General features: G+C 38.2%; 1 long non-coding RNA gene across 1 annotated transcript in view; it reads right to left on the bottom strand.

The window, feature by feature from the left end:
* The window catches only part of LOC122910628, a 117604-nt gene that overhangs the window by 82536 nt on the left and 12033 nt on the right, over nucleotides 1–23035 (bottom strand). Inside the window, exon 3 of the long non-coding RNA XR_006385256.1 lies at nucleotides 9627–9692. This is a non-coding gene — a long non-coding RNA (uncharacterized LOC122910628). The remainder of the gene's footprint in view (nucleotides 1–9626; nucleotides 9693–23035) is intronic.

Genomic DNA, 23035 nt, shown 5'->3' with positions numbered 1-23035 from the left:
CTACCAGACACAGAACAGCATGCTGGATAGCATGAGGAGGTCTAAAAACAGGTTTGGGAAACAGTTCAAAATATTTGTCTGCAAGAAGAAAGAGGATGTGAAGAGATGGGCTTAGAGAATCAACACACTGGGCTTCAGTTTCACCCAGAAATTTTGCCTTTGCAAAAGAAAAAAAATATATTTCCCAGAATCATCTTCAAGGGCTACTCAAAAAAAATTAGTTGAAAATTATGGAAAACAGTATCAAGGCAAATCTTACCCTATCATTAAATAAAACGATTACCTATGTGTACATGGAAAAATAGTCAAAATCTCATTAAGGCCTTATAGATTAAACTCAATTTACCACTTAAGTTTCCCTATTGCATAGTCTGAAATCCTTAGCCAGATATTCAAGAGCCTCCAAAATTTAGCTCCATTTGACTTCTCCAAATTTGTACTTTCTGCTTCTCTCAGGAAGCCTCAGTTAGAGGCAGCAGGATCTATGCTCTCTGGCCTGACATGTTTGTAGGTTGCTTATTTCTGTTCCTTCGCTTTCCGCCCAAATCCTTAGCAATTCTTTGCAGCCTAATTTGAGTCTTATCTCCTACATAAGCAGTGCCTGACCACCCCACCTTCTAACGTATGCTCTCTTTCTCCTCAGAACTAGTAAAACACCTCATGAATATGATCGTTTTTAGGCAATGACAGTTTAAAACATTGCGGTTAACAAATTCATTAGGTATTTCTAAATCTTAAGATCAATGTACCTTATATTCTGCTTTTCACTAGTAAAACATTTACGTATATATTCAGTGTATAAAGCATTTTTTCAAACCTCATCTTGTTAAATTTATTCCTCCCTACAACCTAATTAGGTAAGCATTTTCTTCACTGGTGAACAGAGGAGAAAACAAGGCCCAGAAAGGAACTCACTTCACCAAAGACTGCAGCTAGTAAGATAGAGCTGAGTTTAAAATAAGGACTTTTGGGTCTAAAACTAGTGATCTTTCTCCATAACAGTTAAGGGTGGTTTTTTTTTTTTTTTTTTTTTTTTAAATACTGGGTATTAAGAAATGATGCTATGTGCACTAAACAGCTTTCATCACATAGTAGGGTATTTAGTGGGTGTGTATGAAAAGACTGATGGATTTCTGATTAATGAATAAAATGAAGTATCTTTCAAAATCAGCTTCATCAGTGATTCAAGAGAAGCCGGGATAGGGATTCATTTTTTATAGTGCCATCCACAGTAATGTTGGGATTTAAAAAACAGCTACAAAAAGAATTGCCCATGATTATGACCATGGTTGCTCCAAATACATCCGAGTCACCTAACCGTTGGATCTGCTTTTTCCTAATGGTTTCAGGCCAAACCACCCGATCCTTTATGGTGTAACAGCTCTTCCATAAATGGAGACAGATCAGAACAAATCATTAATACTTAGGCGGATGCAGAAACCACCCAGATGGATAATTTCACTGTTAATACAAAAATATTTAAAAGCGCTACAGAATGTTGCATAGAGGATTAAAAATACAAAAGAGATAGAAGGCATTTATTTTTGAAAAATAAAGTGTATTTTTGAAAAAGTAATGTGTATCACTTGTACATTTTAAATAGAGCTTCTACAGTTTACATGTGAATGCTACTTTCTAAGTAAGAGGTAGCTTGCATTGTAGGTAAGTATGTTTCTTAAGGTTATGTGTGCTTAATCGTATTAGATTGCATATTTCAAATATGTCCTCTGCACTGTGAGGCAACTTCTTTACTCTTCACAACAACTTTGTAAGGTACATGTTGTTAGTCATTCCACTGAGAAATTATGTGGATTTTCCATATAAAGCAATTCTGGCACTAACTGCCTGGCATTAATACATACTCCAGAGGTCAAGAACTTTGTCCCTTTTCAGATGCCAATCATAAGTAGTGTACCTCTAGGTAACACACACTTCTTCCAGCTTGGCTACAAATGGGAGGTTCCCATAACCCACTCCTTTAGTTTTTGATTATTTGCTAAAGCAGCTCACAGAACCCAGGAAAACAGCTTACAAACTACTGCTCATTTGCTACAAAGAATATTTTAAAGGATACAAATGAATGGCCAAAGAGGTACAAAAAGTGTGATTTGGAAGGGTCCTGAGCACAGAAGCTTCAGACGCCATGGAGTTGGGAGTGGGCCACCGTCCTACTACCTGGATGTTTCCCAACCTTAATGCTCTCTGAGCCTTGTATTTTGAGGATTTTTACAGAGGCTTCATCATGCAGGCATGATCAATTGTTAACTCCATTTCCAGCCTCTCTTACCACTCCATAGAATGGGGAAGGGGGGGGCTGAAAAATCTAAACTTCTAATCATAGCTTAGTCTTTCTGATAACCAGCCCCCATCTAGAAGCCCACCAAGAATCACATTAGAACAAAAGATCTCCAGTCAATCACCCAGGAAATCTCAAGGAATTTTAGGAGCTCTGAGTCAGGAACAAGGGGCAGATAAGTATGTGAATGCGCACACACACACACACACACTCTCTCTCTCTCTCTCTCTCTCTCTTTCACTTCTTATTATTCAAAAGTGGAAGAATTCCCCAAACTGACTATGGATCAGTTAAATATAGGACTATATAAGGACTGTAACAAAGGTTATACAATTTCTGTATGATTGGGGGGGGGTATTTTTTTTTTTTTAAATAGGCTCCACATGCAGCATGTAGCCTAACAGAGGGCTTGAGCTCATAACCCTGAGATTAAGACCTGAGCTGAGATCAAGAGTCTGACAACTTAAGCAACTGAGTCATGCCCCTATCCAATTATTTTTTAATATGGAGAAAATTACTTAGAAAATCATATTTAAGGAAAGATCCAGTGACAGAATAGCTAAATTGGAAAATTTAACATAAAATCCATTTCCTAAAAGGAAATACTTTTTTTTTCATCTTTTTTCTCTAAAGAGCATCAGCAGCACTTTGACCCCATCGACCCTGTATATGGATCTCTAGGTTCCAGACATTAGTTTCCAGTATGTTTCTTCTCAAAGGAAACCTGGGATTTTCAGAGGGTAACAGGTTCCCTGCCCTGGAACTGAGTCGTATCAGGAGAGCCAGAACATTTGCTCAAGAACACAGATGCTCTTGAGGACATCGGAACAAAGGGCCAGCTTATATAAACTCATATGGACCAACTTAAGGCAGTTGGAGCACCAAAAAAAGAGAAAGAGGGGCACGTGGGTGGTTCATTCCATAAAGCATCTGCCTTCAGCTCAGTCATGATCCCAGAGTCCTGGGACTGAGCCTCTATTGGATTCCCTATTCAGCAGGGAATCTGCTTGTCCCTCTCCCTCTGCTCCTCCCCCCCTTTCTCATGCTCTCTCTCTCTCTCAAATAAATAAATAACATCTTTAAAAATAATAACAATAATTACAGTTAAATAGAACAAGTTTGAGTCTGTGAAAGGCCATGATTCCATCCTGATAACAGATAGGGAAAGTTCTAACAAATATATGAAATGGTAGTTCTAATGCAAAAAGAAGAGTGACTATGGGGCGCCTGGGTGGCTCAGTGGGTTAAAGCCTCTGCCTTTGGCTCAGGTCATGATCTCACGGTCCTGGGATTGAGCCCCGCATCAGGCTCTCTGCTCAGCAGGGAGCCTGCTTCTCCCTCTCTCTCTGCCTGCCTCTCTGTCTACTTGTGATCTTTCTCTCTGTCAAATAAATAAATAAAATCTTTGAAAAATAAAAAAAGAAGAAGAGTGACTATAAATATATACATTTGCCTTCTGATTGATGATAATAATTAAAAGAGAGATTATATGTAGATGTGTTGCTTCTATATATTCTTCTGTACTTCTGTTCATAAGGTACAGATATGTACTTGATGTCTAAGTACAGAAAATTATAAGTCAGCTAAATAGTTGCAAGCAACTTTGGAACTACACCCTCAAATAGAAAAAAAATGATTATGGTCATAAATAATAACCAGGTGGAATGAGGTTTAATCAGTAGTCACACTCAATGATCAAAAAGAAAGAGGGTTCACCGTAGAATTTTGAGATGATTGGTTAGCCAAATGTTCTCAGAAAGCTAGATGGCCCTACTAATTATATTAAGTACTAATGAGGCATAGATAAGTTGTTAATAATACTTACAGGACAGGGTAATATATAATCATTGACAGGATAATTGATGATACAGTGCTGGCCATGCAAAATTTAAAGAATGCTTCATTCTGGGGGAAAAACACAAACTGCAAATGTCTAAATCTTTGGGATAGAGACAGAATTCAAATCATGCCACTAATGTAACAAATACAGTATAGTTTTGTAGGAGACCTAGCCAAATGATCATTGGCTGGTGCAAATCAATTTGGGACAAGCAGTCAGTCTCATTCACGCATCAGAAATTAACTTGTTGATAATCCAGATACTAGAATCAAAGTGGTGTAAGAAGATACTGGGGTCTTTTTGGTTTAGGGGATTTTTTTTTTTGGAACCAGCTAAGACACTGTAATCCTGGAAGATGACAATATAAACTCTACTATAGTTTTAAGTTAAATTAAAACAAGTACTGTTGTACTCCTACAAAAGTATTTAAGAATACATATATCAAATTAATAAAGAAATCAAAGCTTCAATAATTTTGAATAGTTTTAGTGTAATTACAGTAACAAATTAAGTAAACACTGTAATATAGTCATTTTGTCACTCTTAAAGGTATTTACTTATAGTTTTCAAAAGTTTTAGTCACATTAAAATTTAAATTTTAATCTACTTTTTATGAGAGTTTAATTAATTTGTAATAAATTGCAAATTTTCAATTTGATGTCTCCTAGTTTTGTTTATTAGGTATGTACATTTAGTAAAATTAAGCATATTACAAAATACAGATAGAAGTCTATATTCCTTTCTGTCAAGTAAGCCCCTAGAGAATCAAAGAATCTTATCAGTAGAAATAATCTCAGAGAGGTTAAGTAATTCGTCCAGCATCACATTGCAAACCTAGATTTATATGAATCCAAAGCCAATATTTATATCTATGCGTCCAATTCTTTGTACACTTTTTTAAAAATAGCTTTTCTCACAGTTAGGACACTATTTTTTTTTCACTTGACAGTGAATGATTTGGGGTTATACAGATGCAATTGTCCGGACAGTTTCCCCCTGGGTTGGATTCAACCATAAGAACTATCAGTTTGGAGCACACAATTTTTTAATTAAAAAAAAAAAAAGAATTCATTGATAATGTTTTTAAAAAGAAAACTTCCCATAGAAATATAGATGTCAAGCTTCTCTTGAAAATTTGGCAGATCTGGCAATATTGGACTTTTGTGTGTCAAAAAGCTATAGAAATTTGAGTTATGGCTGTCCCTGGAACGGGGCTCTCATGTCGTTTGCCACTGTCCTCACCTAGCCAGCTTACCACTTCACATTACCTGTTTGGTCCTCATGTACATGTAAGTGTGCTGTTTGTATTGAAACCAACTGCACCAAGACCCTTACGTCATGCACGCTTGTAGAAGCCATTGTCAAAGGGAATTTGAATAGTACCTGCACAATAGAAAGATAGAACCTATTTCAAGACCTCAAGGACCATGTTTCTCCAGTTCTAAACTGCAGAGTCTCGAGTGGTGATGTAATAAAGCAATGAGACAGTTTTGACATGGAATTGGATTTGTGGAATAATCTACCTTAGTCCTCCTATATCTGGTACCTATCGTGTTATATCTCTATATATCACTCTAAATACAATTCAACATTGAGCAAAGGAGAAAGAGCCAGCAAAGGACCTTAAAAAAGAGCAGCCTAAGAAGTCTGATGAAACCACAAGTGTTCATCCATTCATCCATTTACAAAGGTGCTCTGCCAGGGATGTAAGTACCTCATAAATCTTTCCTGAATTTGTCATCTATTCGTCCAGTGATTTTTGAGAACCCACTCTGTTCCAGATACTATGGAATATGCCAGGGTATAAAGCAGTTAACAAAATACCCAGGATCCTTTCCATCGCCTGTCACACCCTAAATCATAATCCTACAAATAAATAAAACTGTGGTAAACTTTAGGGGCACCTGGGTGGCTCAGTCCATTAAGCATCTGCCTTCAGTTCAGGTCATGATCTCAGGATCCTGGGGTGGAGCCTCACATCAAGCTCCTTGCTCAGCGAGGAGTCTGCTTCTCCTTCTCTTTCTACTCCTCCCCCTGCTTATGCTCTCAATAAATAAAATCTTAAAAAAAAAAAAAAGAACTGTGGTAAATTGTATGAAGAAAAAAGTAAAGGATGCTATGAAAATATATACCAGGGGTTGCGTATCCTAATTTAGGCATTCAAAGCAGGTTTCTCTGAGGACATGACATTAATTAATGAGGACCCATTGGCTACAGATCATCTCTGTCCAAACCTTATTGTGCTTCACCATTTGCCAGCTGAATTATTTAATAACAATAATGGTAGTAGTCAACATAAAGTAATGACTTATCATACACTCAGCTTTGTGGTGAGTGCTTTATACAGATCAACTATTGTACCCTCATACTAACTCTATTTCAAGACTGATGTTCTTACTATACCCACTGTGTAAATGAGGAAGCCAGCAAATGCCAGAGGTATTGAGTATTTGTCCAGAAGCTGGAAAACTGAAGTCAAAACTCAAATTCAAACCTGCCTTCCTAGAGTTGCCACACTTTTAACCCTTAACTTCCTTATAGAAGATCCATGCCGTTCTTGATGAAGTCAGTCTACCTGGTAAATAGCTGTATATTAAACTCTCTGTCAATCTCTGTCTCTTTCTCTTTTTCCAGAGCACCTCTTCTCAAAACAATAAATATCAATGTATCTTAACCTACTTTATTCTAAAGAGTTGATCCAGCAAGTACAAGCATATTCCTCCTGTAATACCTTTTTATTAAGGATAAATATGAGTTAGGAGACACGGTGCAGCATCCAATCTCAGAAAGCAATTTTCAAGGATTGAGTATCTTCACTTTATGTTGCAAAATAACGAACACATGGACACCCCAGAATGCTTATCCAACACAGTTTGCCGTGTTAGCATTTAAAATAGGCGAGCATGTGCTGAGAGATATAAAGAAATGTAACTATACAGATGATTTCTTCCCTATTTAGCTCAACATTGATCATTTGCTGTTAAGTAAACACTCTAAAGTAAAAGGAGTCAATGGAAATTTGGATCTTTCAGAAAAAATTACACAGCAAAAGCTCACTGTGGGGAGGTGAGAAAAGAGAAAGCAAAGGAGCCTTTAGTAGTACTGAAGGAAAAATGAAAAGCTGATAACCTTGGCTGAGAAAACCCTTTCAGAATGAGTCATTTCCATATGCAAGAAAGATCACATTTTATGCAGTCGCATTATGAAATAAGAAGAAAGCCTTTTTCCCCCTTATTCAAGCAGGAAAGATCATTCTCTAGATTAACATTAGAAGCATAAAAATATTTTCTTCCCAGCTTTCCCTCCAGCATCAAGCAACCATGGCCTTTCTTAACCCTTCAACACTCACAGCTTTGTAAGTACTAATGCCTCAGAAAATTTGTGTTATAGCCTGAATCTCAATCCTTCAATACCCTGCAAGGCATGGGGAACAATGGAGGCAGAAAACTGCTGCAGAACACCCTGGGCATTCCTTCTACCACCCCCACAACCCCCGTCAAAACAAGGAAATCTCATTGAAGTTTAAGTCTCCCTACATCCTTCTGAGTTGGAACATCTGAACCTTTTAACGTGAGATATCATGTGCACACTCTGCCTAAATTTAATGAACTTCTGAAAAAAGTTTTACCAAAAGTTAAAGCAATGTAATAGAAGGGGGGTGGGGGGGTTATTCGGTTTTGTTATGTTTTGCATGTTGTAGAGCAAAAAGAAATGTCAAATCATTTAGCAGTATGATGTTGCATGATAAATTAGAGCATTTTTCTAAAGTATATTTAATTTCAAATTGGTCTGAGCTTTCAAAAGGACAGAGCTTGTAGACAGATGTGTCCTGAATATGAAACATTACTATATTAATGATGTATTAAATCATTTTTATAAAACAAAACCCACTGCTTCTAGAGTACATAACCAAGTATCCACAGCTCTTCATATATAGTATGTGAAAGAGAGGAGTTTTTGTTAAATTTCAAACACCAACACGTTCAAGGGAACGGAAGCATCTAACTAAGTCTTATAAAGATCTATGTCTTCATTCATTTATCCCATAAATATTTATTGAGGGCCTACTAGGTCCTGAGGATACAGCAGTGAATGAAACAAAGTCTCTCCTCTCCTAGGGCAGACATTCTATTATGAAGAAACATGATAAACAAAAAGCAAATATATATGCAATAAAATGTTGAGGGATAAAGTCTCTGAAAATGAGAAAAGAAGAGTAGCTGTGGAGTGGAGAGAAGAGGTAAAGTAAATGGGGAAAGGACTTATGAAAATGGTTTGCTGTTTTCTTACCTCCAGCCATTAGCCTCCAGAGAGAGAGCATTGAAACTGAGAAAGAGCTCTGGGTTAGGAGGCAGGAAACATGGGCTCTAGGCACAGCCTTCTCAGCAAGGGCTCATCTTTGTTAGGTACAGTTATATTCAAGATCTCAGGGAAGTCTGGAAAAATGACAAGGCCTCAGAAATTAAGAAACTGGAAAGAGATCCTTTGGTACTGTTCCTCTGAAGGCCAAGTCTATTGCCTTATTGGAAGGCAGAAAAGAACATGGGCATTGGAAGCAGAAAGACCTAGCTCAATCTCTTCTTAGCTGTGAGACCTCAGGCAAGTTGCTCATCACTTGGGGTTGGTATCCTCATCCACCAGAGAGAGAGAGAGATACCCACTCAGGAACTTTCCATAAGAATGAAATGGGATCACATGTGCAACATTACTCAGAGCTTGGCTCATGGTAAGCACTCAATAAAAGGGATATGGTATTATTAGAGTAGATAACAACACAGAGACTAACGCCCTCAAAACAGAACCAACAAGATTTTTTTTTTTTTTCCTCAAGAGGCCCCTTCTTTTTTCTAGGTGAAATAACCCGATTATGGCAAGTTGTGTTCCGTAGGCTGGTGAATGGTACCTATCGTGTTATAGATTCGTCTACTAAATATTTGTGTTTTTAAAATAACAGAACCCATTTGCAACTATTCAGAGAAGCAAAAGGAAAAAAATCCACTGAAAAGGAATGCTAGTCATTTAGTTACTAAGTACAAAGAATCGTTTACAATTGCAGGGGCCACATTTCCCTAGATTTAGACTCACATGTGGAGAGCAGCCATGGAGAGAGGGCAACCCTGGGTACTGAGTGGTTGTGTTTATATAGGATGACTATATCCTATAAATATTAATATAAAAATAAACTTTAATTTTTACTCCTTTGTGGATTATTATTACCCAGAGCTCTCTGGTAATGCTGACAGAAATAGTTAATCGTTGACTTGAAATATATTTGTCATTTACATATCTTGCTCAGAAACAAAGAAGAAAGAAAGAATAGAGAAACATTTTTAAAGCTTTGCAAGCAAACAACATGGGGAAGAGAGAAGATTAGCCATTTGGCAACAAGAGGCATGGCCAGAGGAAAGTTTATGCCAAGAATGTAGACAGAATATGACCTAGGGACATGGTGTATTGGGATAGAAGGAGTTCCCAAGAAGTATCTCTTACATTTGATCCACGAAGCGACAGGTGTTCTTGGAAATTGGATCCTGTGTTTGGCTCGGGCCATGTCCTCTGTCAAAACAGAAACAAAGGATTGGAAAAATCACCACCACACTGACAATTCCCATTAACCTCTGGCATGGAATAACACGCTCTTATCTACCAGCAACTGCTGCCTCGTCTGCAACCCGCCTCTTATCTTCATTTGCAGGCCATGGAATTACCCTGGCCTCTGAAAATGCACCAAGAGCAAATATTGCAACCTGAACCTCTGATGTGATTAAGAGCCCCCTGAGGCCCAGAGAGGAGGGTTGCAGATAAATGTTTATCTTGATGAGCACATATCACCCTCCCTAGGCTTTTTAATCGAGGCCAGCAATGGTTCTTCTTTCTTCAGAAAACTCACAGGGATTAAATATCAGTCAAGCTAAGAGCAGAGGGGAAAAGGGGGTTGGGGAGGGGCAGTTAGGTAGAAGTGTGTTGTCACATGCCTGTAGCGACCCTGCTGTCTCAGCCAGATATGTAAATGTGATTGAAACAGAGGTGAGAGCCTTCTCTTGCCCATAAGAAGTCTGAAGTAAGAACAGCCAACAGAGAACACTGGTAAATCCCTCACCAATGACAGACATCCCAAATTGGTAAGGACTATTTTATCTGGGCATCTGTAAGTCACTAATCTCAACCCAGTAATATGAGCAGTTACTTGCAACTGATCAGAGTGGTCACACAAGGAGAAAAGTGCTCATATATTTTAAATAAGAGCCCAGAATAATCACCGTGCACCCTTTTGCCTACAGGGGATGAAATCCTAAAACAACCCTAAGCTTAGAAATCATAAACACCATTCTTGGCTAGATTTTTCTACTCATGTGACACCATTTTAGAAACCACATGGTCTATGAAGGAAAATGTTATCACAAAGTAGCAGATGTGAAGCCTTGAAATGTCAAGTGGATTTAGAGAAAAACCATATTCTTAAATGGCAACAGGTGGCCTTTACTTTTCATACTCATTTTAGGAGAGAAGATCACAAATGAGAACACACTTGCCCTGTCAAGGTGATGAAGAATAATCAGGCAGAAGGTGAAAACATAAAGGTAACAAGTCAAAACATTTGAAAAGGTTAAAAAAAAATTGTTTTCCATGATACTCAATGGTTTTTAGTTCTTCGTAGGAGATAGTACACATGGATGCATTGTGTTATTTCAAATATGATTCCTTTTATAAAGTAGAAAATACAGGTTTTGCAGAGAAGGGTCAACATGTATTTCATGAGCAAATAAAATGGAGGTGGTAGAAAATGAACAACAAAGAAATGCTTAGGTGACAAATATAGCAGGTATCTTCTCTACAGCGTAATCCAACTCATGGAGGAAAGTTGAGTTTGTCCACATTTCAGTGGATTTACAGATGACCCATCTGGAAGAAAATCAAGACTTGCCTTCAGCGAAGGGCACATTGTGAAACTACATCATTTGGTTTTATGCACAAGTCTTGTCTTGCAGCTCTTTACTGACCTTGTTTTCATTTGATCAAATCTAGCCATTTTACATCAGCAAACAATTCTCTCAGCACTCAGTATGATGAACTAATAATGTCTTGTTCTACCAAAATAGAGAACTTCAAGATGAAACTCTTGAAGCATCTAAGCCCATCTTCCTGACAAGCCACAGTCTTGCTTGATAGGCATTTTCCACTGCTTTACTTAGCCTCATTTTAAATAGATCAAACAGAGTCTTTCACTGCCTAAGACCTCTTGTTGTTCAAGAAGTGTCCTTTCTTACCTTTAAGTGTACATTGGACAATGTTCATACCATTGTTTTTATTCACTGCTTCCCATTGTTTTTATTCACTGTTTTTTCCCCCAATTTATTTATTTTCAGAAAAACAGTATTCATTATTTTTTCACCACACCCAGTGCTCCATGCAAGCTGTGCCCTCTATAATACCCACCACCTGGTACCCCAACCTCCCACACCCCCCCCCCGCCACTTCAAACCCCTCAGACTGTTTTTCAGAGTCCATAGTCTCTCATGGTTCACCTCCCCTTCCAATTTACCCAAATTCCCTACTCCTCTCTAACGCCCCTTGTCCTCCATGCTATTGGTTATGCTCCACAAATGAGTGAAACCATATGATAATTGACTCTCTCTGCTTGACTGATTTCACTCAGCATAATCTCTTCCAGTCCCGTCCATGTTGCTACAAAAGTTGGATATTCGTCCTTTCTGATGGAGGCATAATACTCCATAGTGTATATGGACCACATCTTCCTTATCCATTCATCCGTTGAAGGGCATCTTGGTTCTTTCCATAGTTTGGCGACTGTGGCCATTGCTGCTATAAACATTGGGGTACAGATGGCCCTTCTTTTCACGACATCTGTATCTTTGGGGTAAATACCCAGGAGTGCAATTGCAGGGTCGTAGGGAAGCTCTATTTTTAATTTCTTGAGGAATCTCCACACTGTTCTCCAAAGAGGCTGCACCAACTTGCATTCCCACCAACAGTGTAAGAGGGTTCCCTTATTCACTGTTTTTATTCATTTTTGTCCCCAACAAAAGTAGGCAGGCAGAGAGGGAGGAAAAAGGAGAGAGAATTGTCTGAAGGCCTTGAAAAGAAAAGATACACAGAGTTGAAGAAATAGGTCCTAGCTCTGCTACAGAATTACGAATGCATAAAGTGCTTTATAATCATCAGCTACTTGATCCTCTATAGGAATGGATGAATTTCCTACATAGTACCCCCAAGGTTTTTGTTTTTCTTTTTTAAGATTTTATTTATTTATTTGACAGACAGAGATCACAAGTAGGCAGAGAGGCAAGCAGAGAGAGAGAGGAAGGGGAGCAGGCTCCCCACTGAACAGAGAGCCCAATGCGGGGCTTGATCCTAGGACCCTGAGATCGTGACCTGAGCCAAAGCCAGAGGCTTTAACCCACTGAGAGATCCAGGTGCCCCTGCCACCAAGTTTTAAAGCCCTTTTATGCTTTCTTCACTCCCACATGTAATGTCTCACCCCACTACATTCTCCAGGTGTTGATTCCCACAACTGAGTTGACTCAAGACAAAATAATCACAGACATTTTGAAAGAGTATTGATTATACCCATTTGATAGTTAGGAATAGTTGTTTTTTTCTTTTTTCTATCAAAAATTCCTAAAAAGATTGTATATCTTGGGTTATTCATTTTAATGACTTTCAATAGATTTTCTAATTATTTTATTGTATAACTAAATTCTCAACATGCTTAATCATTGCAATGAATTCACAGGTTAGGCAAAACAATGCTTATGTTTTGCTATTGTTGCATTCTTGTCATGTTTAATTAGTTATAGTTCAATGATAATAAGTAAATTCATCTTAAATAATAAAATCACAGGTTAGAGTCCCATGACACAAAGATTTCTAAGGTCCAGAGAGATCCCTCAAAATTCCAAGATCTTTGGCTTTAATTTTCCACAATTTTGGAGTAAAGGCATGAAGAGACCAACAGTTGGAGAGACTATTTCATAAAGAGAATTTATAGTAGATGAGGCTCCATCTACCATATTTATGCTTGAGAATTAATAACTCAGAATTCTTCTAATTTCTCCTTTCCATTTCACATCATTTCCATCCTGTATTCCTTTTAGTCATACATATGCTTTTACGGGAGAATACAAAAACATGAAGAATGGTAATAATAATAATCAGCAGCAGCATTTAGTGGGTGTTTTCTTCAATCCAGCTACTAGTTTAAATTCTTTATGGGATAATGCATCTCAACCTAACAAAATCTCCATAAGTTTTATTATTATGCCCATTTGTTGAAGAAATTAAAATACAAAAGGTTAAGTAACATCTACAACTTCATCCAACCACAAAAGATGGATCCAGAGTCTGACTCCAGAGCCTATATTCCTAACCACCACATTTTACTTCATCTTTCAAACAGCAAGCTAAATTGATGCCATCTATTATTCCCTTGGTTTTTTTTTTTTTTCTCTCAACCTTTATTCAACATTAAAAAGCAAACACTAGTAGCAATTATCTGAGTTGTTTGCCTTCAAGTGCTGCTAAGGCCAGAAGATAATTTCTAAATTGTCCTGCCTAGTTTTACAAGTTTTTATGTGTTGAATGTTATTTCCCTCCAAATAAAATGATTATCACTTCAAAACGCCGTGCTTGGAAATAATTGGCACTACCTTGTCCATTTCTGAAATAAAAATAGAAGTTAGGACTCCTGATTAACTGTCAAGGCAGTATTCCAAAGAATCGTGGGGAGGTATCTTACACTGACATTGACCTTGGAGAGGATTAAAACATCAACAAAATAAAACACAAATAAAAAGTATTTCAGACATCAACTCTTTCCTCCTTCTATTCTCTTCTTGGTTTGGCTACCTCCATGAAATCTACTGCCAACTATCTAACCCCCACAGCTCTCTCCCCTCCCCAGATTCCTGCAGAGTTTACATGCCACCCTTACCTTCACTGTCATTTCTTGAAATTGTTTAGTTGCTGAATGGTACCATTCATCTCCCCTCCCTATAAACTCCTCTGAAGCTTTCTTCTTTATTCTCAATAGGTTGATTGTGATTATTGTTTCTACAACAAGAAGGAACTCATGGAAATTATCTAGAAGAACCCATTATTTACAGAGGAATTAACTAATGCTATGAGAGGCTAGAGGGCATATCATAGGTTATACAGCTAGTTAAGGAACAGATTAAGTATCAGCATCTAGATATTTTTATTCCTGATCCTGCCCTCTTAACCCCAGATCAAGGTTTTCAGCTAAAGAGAAGTCTTGCAAAAGAGAGATGGTACAGAAGTACCTGGCTGCTTCCACATATTCATATCCACATATTTAAGCAAATTACATAATAGGGGTCTGAAAATGAAAAGACCATCAATAATATTTAAGAACTGAAATACGAGATTTAAACATTTTTAATCAAAAAATTTGATGCCAAGGAATTAGAGTCAAATATATAGGATGATGAATTTACTCCCAGATAACCTGATGGGAACCTCTAAGCTACTGAGTGGGGGTAAGGGCTTAAATACAATTCATGTCTATTTTAGCAAATCACTTCACACAGTCTTCCATAATTACCTGTTGTTACAAGGATTAGCAATGATTTCAACCATTCCCAAAGAGTGTTGCTTAAAAGATCAATATTGAGTTGGAGAGAAGTCCCTAGAATAGTGCCACAAAGCTCTGTTTGGGGTCCAATTTGCCTGAATATTTTAATCAATACATCCGATTAAAATGTAAAACATGTGTCTGTAAAAAACTTTTTAGACTAAAACAATTCTGGGAAAGATAGTAGTATAATGGCCAATAAAATGAAGTTTCAAAACCAACTCTGCAGGCAGCTATGCTGGGCTGAAATGAGTCAGAAGAAATACAACAAGTATGAAAGAAGATTCTTATATTTAAGCTTTGAAAAAAATGGAAAAGAAACAACTAAACAAATGCAAAATGAGAGGCCCAGCTTGAGAGCTATTTCTTTTTAAAAAATTCATGACTTTTATCTCTTCACTGTCTAAACTCTCCTTTTCATCAAGAGAGTATTGGGGATGCTGCTAGGAACTAAATATATGCCCCCTCAACAATCACGTGTTGAAATCCTAACTCCCAAAGTGATAGTAAGTGGAGACTTTGGGAGGTACGTAGGTCATGTGAATAGAGCCTCATGAATGGGATTAGTACCCTTATAAAAGAGACCCCAGGGGCGCCTGGGTGGCTCGGTCAGTTGAGCATCACTTTCGGCTCGGTTCACGATCCCAGGGTCCTGGGATTGAGCCCCATGTCTGGCTCCCTGCTCAGCAGGGACCCCTTCAGGCTCGCTCTCTCTCGTTCTCTCTCAAATAAATAAAATATTAAAAACAAAACCAAACCCAGGGTTCATCACAAACGCCTTCCCCTCAGTTTATTCTCTATAGTTAAGAGTCTATTGAAGGGAGAGAGAGAAAGAGAGACCCCAGTGAGCTTTCTCTTACTCTTCCATCATGTGAGGACATACTGAAAATATGGTTGATTGTGAACCAGGAAGTGGTTCATTCCATTGACATGATCATCCTTTTGACACGATCATTCCACTGACATGTCATTCCATTGACATAAACCCGCCAGTGCCTTGATCTTACACTTTGCAGCCCCTAGAACTGTGAGAAGAAAATGTTTGTTGTTTGAGCCACCCAGACTTTGGTATTCTGTTATAGCAGCCCAAGCTGACTAAACAGATGTCACACAAACAGATAAGCTAGAATCAGAAGTGGGTGGTGCTAGATCATGGCCTGCAGAGCTACTTTGAAAAGAACAAATTTGGAATCCAGCCATGCAGAACTCTACTTTTATGTCACACAAAAGGCACTAGAGAGAACAGATTAAAATAGATGCAGGACCATAGGCCATGACAACAAGAAGTCAGAGTGGCGCTGTTGTATATGAAACTTTGAGAAGGTGGCAGAACTCCTGAGGTATTAGACTGGCTATGGGCCTTTGAAAGGCCATGACCTCCTATAGAAAGTATGCCAACAGATGACTGTAGCTGTGTTCTAGGAAAACTCTATCTGGACACTAAAATTTGAATTTTATATAATTTTCACAAGTCACAAAATATTCTTCTTTCATTGCCCCCGACCCACCCACCCCCAACCATCTGTGAAAATGTGAATAGTAGAAATACAGCCATGGGCTTTAGTTTGGCAACTCTAGTGACAGGCCAGAGTTGAATGAGTGAATGAAAATGATTTATTAGGTGTTTTAGGGAACAGAGATAGATAACACCAGGAACAATGGAAGATGGACTTTAAGAGGAAAGCAAATTCTATGGTAACCCAGCTATTTTAGGAAAATTCTAGGGAAAAATATTAATCTGTTAAAAAAATAAGAAAAGAAAAAGAAGAGAAAACACTACAAAAAATCACAAATATGCAGCATGAACCTTAGCCAAAAATTCACACCAAGAAATATGGAACTGCTTCCTTCAAAAGAGAGGAATTTCATCATTCCATAACTTTAAATTCCATAAATTCCATAACATAAGTGGAAGCTCAGATCAGGAGGTACACATGAGAGTTGAACATAAGCAAAGATCAGAGGATGGCATCTTTTCCAGAACAGGACTGGATTCTCAGTTATATTATTTCAGACTTGCAACAATTTTTTTTTTCTGCAGAAGAAAGACTTTTTAGAAATAAATAAAATGAAATTCTTTCTAGAACACATTGGATTACCATATGGTTAGTTTTTAGTTTTTACACCAACTCATTTGACTATTTGATCTCATTCTTTCTGTTCTTAAAAGTTGAATGAAACTTAGTAGCAAAAATGGCAGCTGTCCCCTTGATAAAAGAGAAATACAAGAGCACAGACAATGGGTTTCCCTACTAGATATGTGCTTTACATGGAAAAGTTTTAGTACCATGGAGTTGCCCAGAATTAAAGATTTTCCCATGAATGATGTATTTCAATTAAATACTTGAATGCTATTTCCAACAAATATTTTGTTTATGTCAAATATGATGTTTTAAGTATGGCATATAGTTTACTAGTTTCTAAAGGGAACATTGTTAATACAAATTCTAGGGCAAGAGAGACAGTCTGGTTTATATTACTCTGCAGAGTTTGCCATCATCCTCTTTACATTAAAAAATAATGAATCTGATCTCATTTGCAGGTTCTTAAAAGCAAGCATCATGTGACCACATGACAATATGAAGCCACGGCTCATAAATAGTAAATGCAAACAGGATTTTCTTACCTTTTCAAACAAGTACAACTGAAAGCTTTCTGGTTCTCCAGAGACTCAAACTTCTTTACAAAAGCTTTGGAAATTCAGGGACACAGTAAAAAAACAAAAGCCTCTGTGGACTGTGGTAGATCAAGGATTTGTTCCCCCACACCATTCCCAGAAGGCTACCAGTTGTTCTACAGTTATAATAATTTTTAGGATGGAAAAATCTGGCAACTGTGAAAAACCTCAGTTCACCCTTTTTCTTTCTTTCTTTCTTTCTTTTTTTTTTTTTTGGTTTTACAGTGTTCCTTTTTCTGGAATAACTTTGGAAAGTTATTAGTTAACTTTATTAGTTATTAGTTCCAAAGTTATTAACTTTGGAAAGTTAAGTTTAGCGTAGTACTTGTGTTAATTTCCTAGGGCTGCCATGACAAAGTACTGCAAAATGGGTGGCTTAAAACAATTTAAAATATATTCTCTCACAATTCTGGAAGCCAGAAGTCCAAAGTCAAGGTATCAACAAAGCCATGGTCCCTCTGAGGCTCTGGGTAGAATCCTTTCTTGCCTCTTCCTAGCTTGCGGTGGCAGCCATCAACCATTGGTGCTACTTGGCTTGTGGCTGTGTCACTTGGATATCTCTGTCATCACACAGCATTCTTCTCCCTGTGTCTCTTTCTCCTCTGCTTATGAACCATCAGTTATATTGAATAAGGGTTCACTTGACTCCAGTAGGATCTCATCTTAACTAATTCCATCTGCAATTACCTTATTTCCAAAAAAGTCACATTCTGAGGTTCTAGGAATTAGAGTTTCAACGTATCTTTTTCAGGGACAATTCAACCAAGCCAGTACTTAAAGAAATCTGATCCCAAAAGATTTCAGGCCACATGAATGAACTCTGAACAGAGGCCAAGACCAAATCAACAAACATTCCTACTGAACCCTTTCATGCAATAATAAGTCTACCTGATTCTCCCTAAGCATCTTTTCCATCATAGACACTGTCTACCATGTCTCTCTTGCTAATCCTACTACTATACTGCAAGGTAGTGGTTTCATTTCAGGTTTACAGATGAAGAAAATAAGGATCTAAGAGATGCAATGACTTGCCCAGTGCCAAGCCAAGAAAGCAAGAGATGCAGCAAGATTCAAATACAGGGTGTCTGATCAGCAAAGCAGTGCGTACATTTATAGAGTCACATGGTTAAATAATTGCAACATAAATTATTATTCACTGACAGGGGAGTGGTATCAGTAGGAAGGGTTGTAAATGTTCAGAGTGTGGGACGGAGGTCTTTATGATATTTTATTCTGAACCCACCTCCAGATTAGAATTACATTATTGAACACTTAAAATCTGGAAGGATTTATAGCCAACACTGGGATACAATATTAAACAAGATGTCCTCTCTTCCTACAAGATGTTCAAAGCCTAGCAGATTAAAAAGAAAAGTATATGGACAATCAAAATTTGGTGTAATAAGATAATAAGTATGTAGCTTTTATCAGACAGTTAGTCCATTCCTGGGCTTATTCTATATTTAACAAAGTACTCCTTCTTGAGGTTGAGTTTATGGACAAACTAAATTATGCAAAAAGAAATTAAAATGTTGTATATATATGCTATCTGATGGAAAAAGTGAGTCTCACAGATTAGCCGAAACACTGGGAATATTTTTTTAGGTGGTACCTAACAATATTTTTTAAACCTACAACTTATTACCTTTAACACTGCTTCAATGTTTTTTGGTGAATTGGTCTCTTGTAACATGAAAGGGAGTAATAAAAATTGAAATTGTTTTTCTTAGTTCATTTCCAATTATCATAGTAAACAGTGAATTCCATTCTTCTGTGCATTTTAGATCAAATACCAAACTAGCTTATTGCAAAAAGAAAGTGAGTAGGAAGCGTTAAATCTTTTATATAATTTTTAAATATGTTTTCTGTCTGTAACTCAGTTTAGTACAGTGGTGGTTTCTGATGTTCAGTGAAACATAAAATTCATAGGGATATCTTTGTATTTGGATTTGCTTTTAATGTTGTTATAGCTTTTGATTACTGTACTTGCACTTATGAATACAACTACAGACACATAATTTCATTTTAAAAAACATCTATTAATAATTTACATAAATAATTGTTATTCAATTATATGTTTTATAATTTATATTATATATGTAATCTGACACACAGTGAAGGGTAAAAGTGTTTCTCCAAATCACATTTTTTTTTTTAAAGATTTTCTTTATTTATTTGACAGACAGAGATCACAAGTAGTCAGAGAGGCAGGCACAGAGAGAGAGAGGAAGCAGGCTCCCTGCTGAGCAGAGAACCCGATGTAGGGCTCGATCCCAGAACCCTGGCATCATGACCTGAGCCGAAAGCAGAGGCTTTAACCCACTGAGCCACCCAGGCGCCCTCCAAATCCCATTTTTAAAGTTTAATTTTTTTTAACTAAAACAAAAAAAAACCAAAAAAACAACAACAAAAAGAACAAGTTCACGCATTTCTCCCAGCCCCTACCCCACACCTCGGGCAACCATCAGTGTGTTCTCGGTATCTAAGAACTTGGTGTTTTTTGGTTTTGTTGTTTGTTTGTTCGTTTTAATTGGTTTCCCTACAATTCAAAGTATAGCCTTCCTTTTGAAACCTGTCCTAAGCCAAAATGAATTAAAGCAAAAAAAGGCAAATTGCCTTTAATTTATATGGGAAAAAATTTTTTTGGCATGCCCAAACCACAAAAATAAACTCTCCCAGGCTTTTCCGACACTTTGGGACACATCTTGCTAACAAGTACACAAAATATATCGAGATAAAGCACAGATGCTCCCAGACACAGTTCAAAGCCAGGCAGCTTGAGGCTGAAAAGCTGAGGACAGCTTCCAGGGAAGCAGTTTGGTGGTGCCCTTCCTGCTGCTGGAGTGTGCGCTCCCCTAAAAGAGCTCATTGCGATACAAATGCAGAGTGCTGTTTTTGCTTTTCTCTTTTCTTCACAAAAGCATAAATCCTTTCTGGATTTCTTTCAGCTAGTGAAAACTACTAATGGAAGTCTCTCAGAGAAGCAAAGTGGTGTAGTTCAAACTTTTGGTAGTGGGGGATACCTGTGTTTATTTTTAGATTTCACATATAAAAGAGATCCTCCAGGAGGTCTTCTTCTGACTTACCTCACGGAAGATAATATCCTCGAAGTCCATCTATGTTGTCTCAAACACCAAGATTTTATTCTTTTTACGGCTATATAATATTCCATTGTACATATACACACCACAGTCTCTTTATCCATTCATCCATGGATGGACGCAAGTTGTTTCCAGAGCTTGGCTGTTGTAAACAATGCTGCAGTGAACATGGGGGTGCATGTGTCTTACACAAACTTGCTATAAACCCCAGCCTTGATGCTGCGAACCACAACAGAGAGAGAACTCACAAGCCAGAGCTTCTCCTCGATAGTAAAGGGTTTGAACCCTACACCAAGCATTTCAGCTTTTCAGACATACCCTTGAGAGACAAGCCCCCAAAACATCTAACACTGAAAACCAGTGGCTCATATCTGGAGGCCCACAAGACTGAAGGAACCTCAGGAACAACTCTGAAAGGCCTTCTGTGCTTGGACTGATCTACCCCAGGGCCCCGCTCAGAAGCAGCTGATTGCACTAGACTAAAATGAAGTTTCACCTGCTTACAATAAAGTGTTGGCCCGAGGGGCAGGCATGTAATTAAACACACACACCTAGGAACTTGTTAGAACATGCTTTAGAATGGATGCTAGCAGGTGCTATCTTCCTACTTTCCCATTACTATGGTCCCAAGCACCAGTATTTCCCAAAAGGGGGCTTTTACATGCATCTGGTGCCCAGTTTTTGCAGCCACCCCCTAGGAGACACCTCTACATCACCTGGCTAAATCTAGCACCCTATGGGGCTTACCTTTGTGGACCCCTCAGGACTGTAACCAATGAAGAAAGAGTTCTTCTTCAACAGCTACCACTGAAGGACACAGCAAGAGACAACAAACCCTGGAGCTTGGTGTTTGTGTGAAGGAGGCCTGTTAGCTCCTGGCTGTGGCCTGAGCGGCAGGCTTCTAATTAAGCAGGCATAGAGGGGCCTGACTATAATCCCTCCCAGAGACCAAGGAGGGTGGAAGCTGTCTTCGAACTCATCCTACACCATGCTCTAGAGTGCCGATATCTCCTGGAGGGAAGATTTACCTGTGCCTGGTGTCCTGCTTTTTATGACCGGTGCCTCACTTTTTGTGACTGCTGACTTGGGGACATCCTTAAGCACCTGGCTGTGGTGGCTGGGGAGGTTTATATTCTTGGGTCCCATGAGACTGTGGCCATCAGAGAGATGGCTTTGGGCAGGGCTACACCCTGGGAAACTGCACAGGCAGCAAACTAAGGCACATCACTCAGTCTTTCTGTGAAAGAGGCTTCTTTGCTTGTCCTGGAGCTTTGGTCTAAGAGAGAGCCTTCAGGTTTGGCACACATTTCATGGCTTATTAGCTGCTCTCAAAGAATGGGCTGTGGATGCCATCTTGGTGCTCTGCCTCTGCCTTGCTCCAGCTCACTGGTATCATCCCGGAAGGATCTTACAAGCTCATTTGGAGCCCTGGTTTTTGTGGACTGCCACCCAGACAATATGTCCAGATTGCCTGGCTCTGCTGGCCAACAGGGTTTATGCTTATGATCCCAAAGGACTGTATTTATTTTCATAGTTTTAAAAGCTGTTGCTTAAGGGTATGGCTTGCCTGATTCTAGGTGCTGGGATCCTCCCTTTGGGAACACTGACAGGTCTTGACAGGTCTTGGCACATCCTTTTTTTTTTTTTTTTTTTTTTTAATTCTGTTATGTTAGTCACCATAGAGAAAATCATTGGTTTTCGATGCAGTGTTCCATGATTCATTCTTTGCGTGTAACACTCTATGCTCCATCTTTAACTCTTAGAAAACTATTAAAAATATATTGGGCTACTTAACAAGCACAAAAGTTTGAGAGACAACCAAGAACTGATGCAGGGTTGAATGATAAATTTCATCTCATAAGAAGCCACTCCTTCAAGACTGGATGAGGAGGCACTATTTTAAATCTCCATTTTATAGAACAGGAAACAGCATAACAATGTTAGCTTTCCCATAGTAACATTGCCAGAGAGTAGCAAAGCTGGTTTTAAACCCACAGAGTGGCTACAGAATTCACACCCTCAGCTTTAAACTCTACTGTTTCCTCAATAAAATATGGAAGAATAGAAGTAGCATACATGCTAGGGAAGCTCAAAGGAAAGGTGTGCAACCAAGGCTTCCGGTTAGGCAGGGGGTACCTTGTAGGGCAAGTAAGACCTAAACAAAAACCTAGAAGAGAGTGATTCATGGCAAATTCAAAGACTAGAGAGTAAATGCAAATGATCTTGTCTTTCTCTTGAGATTGTTAAATGTATTAAATGGGACAAATTAGGTAAAGCCTTAGTTCAATGTCTAACAGTTAGTCAACACTTGATACATTTGAGCTTCCTTCACTACCACCATCATTATCCCTGGGCTGATCACCAGCAAGATGTGCTATTGGAGGAAAGCATCAGGTGGGATGGAAGGAGATGAATTAGATCAGAATTTCCCAAGCAGAATGGTTAATGAAAACACTTGGGAAGATTAAAAATAATAATAATAATAAAAATAAAACAAAACAAACAACAA

Source organism: Neovison vison, chromosome 6, assembly GCF_020171115.1.
Source record: "Neovison vison isolate M4711 chromosome 6, ASM_NN_V1, whole genome shotgun sequence".
Taxonomy (NCBI): domain Eukaryota; kingdom Metazoa; phylum Chordata; class Mammalia; order Carnivora; family Mustelidae; genus Neogale; species Neogale vison.
Note: the sequence above shows the minus strand (reverse complement) of the source record. Positions and strands in the feature narration are given on the sequence as shown.